Here is a 7,315-nt window from a genome sequence, read left to right as displayed (position 1 = left end):
TTAAATACTTTGGGATAAACTTAACAAAAGAAGTGCAAGCTTATATTCTGAAAACTACAAAACATTGTTGAAATCAAAGACGTAAAAAGTAGAAAACCATCCCACGTTCATGGATCAGAAGATTAACATTGGTAAGATGGCAATATACCTCAAAAGTATGTATTGATTTTATATATCAAAATCCCTACTGCCTTTTTGCAGAAATTGACAAACTCATCCTAAAATTCATATGGAAATTCAAGGGATCCAGAATAACCAAAATAATCTTGTAAAAGAACTAAGTTGAAGGACATATACGTCCCAATTTCAAAAGTTATTTCAAAACTACAGTAATCAAGACAGTATGACACTGCCATCACCATAAATATATAGATCAATGAAATAAAAATGAGTCCCAGAATTCAGTTTTTTATGTCAAGCATATAGACTTGCAATTCATGTTAATTATTTCTAAGCCCTCTTCCTGCCATCAGCCTTGGGTACTTAGGTCCTTATGTGAAGTTCTTCCAATGCACTCAGCCAGGGCAACTTTATTAAAAGTGAAACTGAAATTCCCTCATCAATTCAAAGTGATTTGATATTCTTATGAAATGGAAAAGCAGCAAGGAAATCAAATAGAGCAACACACACCACGGAATAGGCACCCTGAGCCAAGGCTATGAGGGGCAACACTAACTTTTGTCACACAAATGTAGTAAGATGCAAGCCAACCCATTGTTTTGAATCACCCAACATTGTTTCTAGGACTCAGGTCAAAAGTCTGGACCTCCTAAAACCCAGAAACACAGCCCCCAAGTTTACACTTCTAAATCAGTTAGGATTACTTCAGCTGCAAGAGAAGCAATATGACCAACAGTGGCTTAAACTATAGAGACAAATATTACTTCCTAGATAAGAAGTAGAGGTAGGCGGTCCCAGGATAAGTACCCCAGCTTGTCCATATCTTTGGGACCCAGTTCCATCAATCCTCTGCCATTCTCCTTATATTAATATGGCATTCCCCTCATAATTGTACCATGGCTGCCATATTCCAACCATCATATCATCACTCAATTGTGTCCAAAACACTATTCAAAAAAGAGAGCAGCAGCATAAACAGCTCATACAACTCAACATAAAAAAAAAGCCTGATCAAAAAATGGAGAGAAGAATTGAATTTTTCCAAAGAGGAAATGAAGATGGAAAACATCTATGAAAAGATGCCCAATGTCAGTAATTATCAGGGAAACGCAAATCAAAACCACAATGAGGTATCACCTCACACTTGTCAGAACAGATATCATCAGAAAGAACACAAATAACAAAGGTTGACAAGGACGTGGATAAAAGGGAACCCTCGTACACTGTTGGTGGGAAGATAAATTAGGACACCCATAATGAAAAACATACGGATATTTCTCACAACACTAAAATTAGAAATACCATATGACCCAGGAATTTCACTCATGGGTATATATCCCCCAAAAACCAAAACCACTAATTTGAAATACTACATGCACCCCAATGTTCATAGTAGCATTATTTACAATTGTCAAGATATGGAAGCAACCTAAGTGTCCCTCAACAGATGATTAGATAAAAAAAAAGATGTGATACAAACAAATACACTATGGTCTACTACTCAGCCATGAAAAAAAGAATGAAATTTTGCCATTTGCAGCAACACAAAGAGACTTTGAGAGTATTATGTTAAGTGAAATAAGTCACTTATATGTGGAATTTTTTAAATGTATCAAACTAGTGGATTTAACAATAAAAGTAGCAGACTCACAGGTATAAAAAACAAACCAGTGGTTACCAGTGGGGGGGGCGGGGGCGGTGCGTAGGGGCAACATAGGGGTAGGGGATTAAGAGGTACAAGCAATTAGGTATGAAATAACCTGCAGTCCCGGAGAAGGAAATGGCAACCCACTCCAGTGTTCTTGTCTGGAGAATCCCAGGAATGGGGTCGCACAGAGTTGGACACGACTGAAGTGACTTAGCAGTAGCAGCAGCAACCTGCAGTCCAAGAATACTTTGTACAACATGGGGAATTATAGCCAATATTTTGAGATAACTATAAATGCACAATAATCTTTAAAATATATAAAAAATAATTTCTTTTAAAAAGAGAGGAGCACAAATGGCTTTTTCCTTCCATACTGCTCACTTATCAGGAAGGAAACACCTTTCCCAGAAGCCCTCAAAACTCTTACTAGTGCAGCTCATTGGCCAAAACTTAGTCACACTCACCTCAGATCATCCGACGAGGAGAACTGAAGGTAACCTGCCCTGACCCCATGTTAAGCGCCTTCCCAGATTTAGTTGGCCTGGCTTGCTCCAGGAGAAGGCTCCAACCACCACTCCCTTCAACTCATCTCCTGACATGACTGCACCAGTTCAGCCTCCCTGAAGGTGAGGGTCAGGCTTTGCTGTGGCCCCCACCAGACCCACCAGCAGCCCTGGCTCCCGGGACTGGCCCCTAGGTGACCACAGAGACTGGTGCCACTGTTTGTGTTTGTGTACTCCTTGGAAGGAAAGTGATGACCAACCTAGACGGCATATTAAAAAGCAGAGACGTTACTTTGCCAAAAAGATCTGTCTAGTCAAGGCTATGGTTCCAGGAGTCATGTATGGATGTGAGAGTTGGACTATAAAGAAAGCTAAGCGCTGAAGAACTTGATGCTTTTGAACTGTGGTGTTGGAGAAGACTCTTGAGAGTCCCTTGGACTGCAAGGAGATCCAACCAGTCCATCCTAAAGGAAATCAGTCCTGAATATTCATTGGAAGGACTGATGCTGAAGCTCACCTGATCTGAAGAGCTGACTCATTTGAAAAGACCCTGATGCTGGGAAAGATTGAAGGCGGGAGGAGGAGGGGACCACAGAGGATGAGATGGTTGGATGGCATCACCGACTCAATGGACATGGGTTTGGGTGGACTCAGGGAGTTGGTGATGGACAGGGAGGCCTGGTGTGCTGCGGTTCATGGGGTCACAAAGAGTCGGATGTGACTGAGCGACTGAACTCTATGATGACATCAGAGGTTTCTCTTGCTATGGGCCGTGAGCAAAAATAGCTTGAAAGCACCTGCCTTTTCTCACCTCCCTCACCCAAATGAGCCATGGAGACATATACTGAAAAAGGTTCCAGACCACCCACGGGGGGTACACAGTGAGAGAGACACAGACAGGCAGCTATGGGTCTCTCCCCACACCCGTCCGTCCATGTAATTACAGACTTCCTTCACAGAGCGTTAAGTTCACTGAGAAAAATTGATCCGTTCTCTTGTTTCTTGCTTGTTTTTAAACCCTCTTGACCTGTCTCAGCAGGCAGCCCCTGGCCCTTGCAGCCTCCATGGTGAACTGTGGAGGGGGGTACAAAGCCCGGCTGGCAGCCAAGGTCAAGTCCCGCTTACAAATCACGCTCTGGCCAGGCTGGAGGCAAATTTCCACCTGGTACTCAGAGAACCGAAGCCTTTCGATTAATCCTGGATCTGTCAGCTTCCATCGTGTTCATGCAGGAAAGGTGGCATCCGGGAGGGGGGCCGTGAACCGGGTTCTGATTCGACTCACACTTGCCCTTTTTTCTGCCCCACTCGCTGCCCTTTCCCACATACCTGGTTCCCACAGAACATTTCTTGACTCTTGGCATGCCCTTCCCCCCTTCTCCGATCTCCTCCGGTCTCTGTAGCAATCTCCCGCCTCTGCAATTGCCAGGTGGGTGGGAGCCTGAGCTCGGGGGTCTGCCAGCCCGGGGCTCAGCCCGGGTGCACCACTGCTGGTTGGGTTTCCTAGACAGAGTTGCTTGGCCTCCCTATGACTTGGCTTCCCTTATGTAGAAACCACGAGGATAATGCCTCTCCTCCCAGGGCTGCTTTGAAGATGACAAGGAACATTGATGGGTAACGTGTTCCCAGCACTTATCGAGGGCAGTCACCCTTCTAGATTTACAGATTATCCCCACAGACGTGGAAAAGGCTTAAAGCAGTATCTGGGATATGTAGGTGCACAATGAGAGCTAGCCATGGCTAAGAAAGTGTAATTAGAGGTCTCATTCCCTCTCCCCACCCCACCCCAGCCCACCCCATGGGCACCTGGGGATTCATTCATTCTTTCTTTCAATAGTCAACTGGTGCTCTTCCACTCTTGGGGTGGCCCAGAGCTGAATACGGGAAACACGGCACCATACCAGTGTTTGCAGACTAGCCAAGGGTCCCCCTTCTCTTGTTGGGCTCACTGATGACTGTTAAGGCCTCATCAGAATTAGAGCATGCTGATGGAACTGTATCATTGCTCAGAGTCACAGTGTTTTGAAAACTGCCTCTCCAAACAAGCAGCAGCACAGACCACTCTCCACGGAACTGGCAATAAATCCTGTTGGGGGCACCCCGGATCTGTAGGAGGCACAGCATGGGATTTCTTCACCCCCATTCACCACACAGAGCCTCTCTCCTATATCTCAAGTCAAAAAGGAGAAACGAAACCCACGGGGAGAGGGGGTCCTGGGCAGGACAGACAACACTGGCCTAGAAGGAAAAAGAGCCCAAGAGTGAGAACTCACTGCCACTTCCCTGTGGCTTCATAAGAGTCCCCCCAGGTCTCTGTGTGCATATCCCTAAAATGGGTACAGCAATCTCCCCGACCTCTCTCCTGAAACACTGTGACTGTTCAGTGAAACATCAGGTAAAGAAAGGCTATGAAATGCCCAATGTGCAGTGTCCATAGAAGGGATGAGCATTATTCATGTTGCTTTTCAACACAAGGCAGGTGAGTTGAGAACAGAGATTTCAGACCGTGGCCCCATCCAGCTCTCAGCTGTGTTAGGCTTGGCCATGCTCTGGGTGGTGTATTTTTTAAATGTGGGTTTGTTGCCAGCATTTAAAACCCAGGGCATTTCACATAGAAGTCCAGATTTCTGGCTCGTTCTAAAAATCGGAGGATACAGCAACAATTAGCTACAACTAAACAGCATTGGCCCCTTCAGCCAGGGTGGACACACACACACCCGCACCCCATTCACTCACTCCCCTTAGTAGCCTGGGCCCTGTGTTTGAGACTCCACTGGCAGGACTTAAGCTCTGAAGACGAGCAAGTGCTGGTGGTGGTTTATTCGCTCAGTCGCATCTGACCCTTTGCGATCCCGTGGACTGTAGCCTGCCATTGGGTCCTCTGTCCATGGGCTTTACCAGGCAAGAATACTGGAGTGGGTTGCCATTTCCTTCTCCAGGGGATCTTCCTAACCCAAGATTTGAACCCACGTCTCTTGCATTGCAGGCAGATTCTTTACCACTGAGTCACCAGGGGATCCCTAATATAAGTAGAATGAAAGCTAATTTTAGCTAAGTCACTTTACATCTCACGTGACCCAGAGAATTCCTTCACCACTCTAAGCCTCAGTTTCCTATTCTGTTCAATAAGCATTCATTTATTCAACAAATATTTCTTGAATGCCTATCCTAGGCCAGGCAATTCAGCAAACAACATAGAAGAAGCAGACACTTCAGTTCAGTTACATCCAACTCTTTGCGACCCCATGAACTACCACATGCCAGGCTTCCCTGTTCATCACCGACTCCCGAAGCTTACTCAAACTCACATCATTGAGTCGGTGATGCCATCCAACCATCTCATCCTCTGTTACGCCCTTCTCCTCCTGACTTCAATCTTTCCCAGCATCAGGGTCTTTTCTAATGAGTCAGTTCTTCACATCAGGTGGCCAAAGCAGACACTAAAAACAAGTGGGAAAAAAAAACCATAAGATAACTGTCTGATTATGATCAGTGCTAGGAAAGAAGAAAAACATGGTGAGGTTCTAGAGGATGGCTAGTGGGGGTTCAGGTGTTAGGGCCCCTTTGGTCAGGTGCTCAGGAAAGGTCTTACCAAGGAGCTGGAGGAAAATGACTGCTCTCAGCCCCAGTTTGGGGGGATTAAATGTGAGGCAACACTGCTAGTGGGGTGGGGTGGAGTGTAGGGGGTTGGTGGGGGGGTTGGTGGGCAACACCATTTGCCCAAGCTGGGTCCCCTAAGAAGGAAGGAAAGGAGGGTGGGGGAGGGGCAGCGCCCAGAAGCAGGTGGGACCTCCCCGCCCCCACCCACCAGCCCCTCTCTTCCAGTGTGCCCCTTTCAAAGCCTCTGCAATTATCCCGTCTATAAATCCAGCCTGCCAGCAGAGAGGGGCAGACACACAGGCGGGAGGGATTAACCCTTGAGTGGGCCTCCCCCAACTCTCATCCCCTGCCAGGTTTTGTCTCCCCCTCCACCCCAGAACCCCTTCCCACCAACAGCTGAATCAATGTTTGCCTTGAAGACGCAGTCGTCTCACTGTGAGCGTGAGGGATTTAGAGGCGGCCGCGGGCAACAACCTATTCCGGGTGGTGTTTCTCCTCGAAGCCTGCAGCACTCAGCGTCAGCCTGCCCACCAGCCCTCCGCTCCTGCTTCCAGACACCCAGGGCAGGGCCTCGCTAGCGGCCTCTTTCAAAGGGCATGTCTGTCTCCAGCCTCCCTCTCCCCTAGGAAGGGGAACTGGTTGTTGCAGGCCTAGGATTGAGTTACACTGAAAGCAAGCCTGTGTTTCAATAAAAAGCCACGGTTAGAGTTCTTATTTGTCCACAGGGACCCAGGAGGTGCCCCTTCACCCTGGCTCCTAGCTCACTGGCCTTCTCTGAGTTTCCAGAGCATCACAGCTTCCTTCTACCTCAGGGCACTTCTGCTCCCGACATCGACAAAAGCAACCCACAGTGTCCAGGGAACATCTCTTCATCTGTCAGATCACGGAAGCCCGCCCGGGTACCCCAAGCTCTAGCAAACTCCCTTATACAGCTTGACGTGCCTGTGGCTCTCTGTCCATTCCCCTCTACCCTGTCTGGAGAGTTATGTATCTGCTGACACTCAAACTGTTGTATGCCTACACCAAGCACAATCTCTAGAACCTGGTTGGTACTTAAATATCAATGAATGAGTAAGCCATTGATGATTGAATGAATGAATGAATGCTCAGTTGTGGGTTAACACCACGGGATGTGCAGAACCACCAGAAAACTCCTCTAGGATGTAAGCATGGTGGCTCCAGGGTGATACACATCTGTTCAATACTGACCGCAGCATCTTGCCTAGTGCCTGGCCCATGTTACATGCTCAGTGAACCCCTGGTGATGGAGCTGAGTCAGTGAGAGCTCCTGACCCAAGGAGCCCCTGTTTAGGTGTGACCAGCCCAGTGAAGGGCTTCTCAGCAGCATTGAAGCACAGGTCAGAAACTTCCTTTTGGCAGCAAAGCTACAATAATCATTAGAAAGCAAGTTGTAAAGCTCGTATTTTAGAAAACCACCCAATTAATT

Source organism: Muntiacus reevesi, chromosome 7 (genome assembly GCF_963930625.1).
Source record: "Muntiacus reevesi chromosome 7, mMunRee1.1, whole genome shotgun sequence".
Classification (NCBI taxonomy): Eukaryota; Metazoa; Chordata; class Mammalia; order Artiodactyla; family Cervidae; genus Muntiacus; species Muntiacus reevesi.
This window is presented reverse-complemented; position numbering follows the sequence as displayed.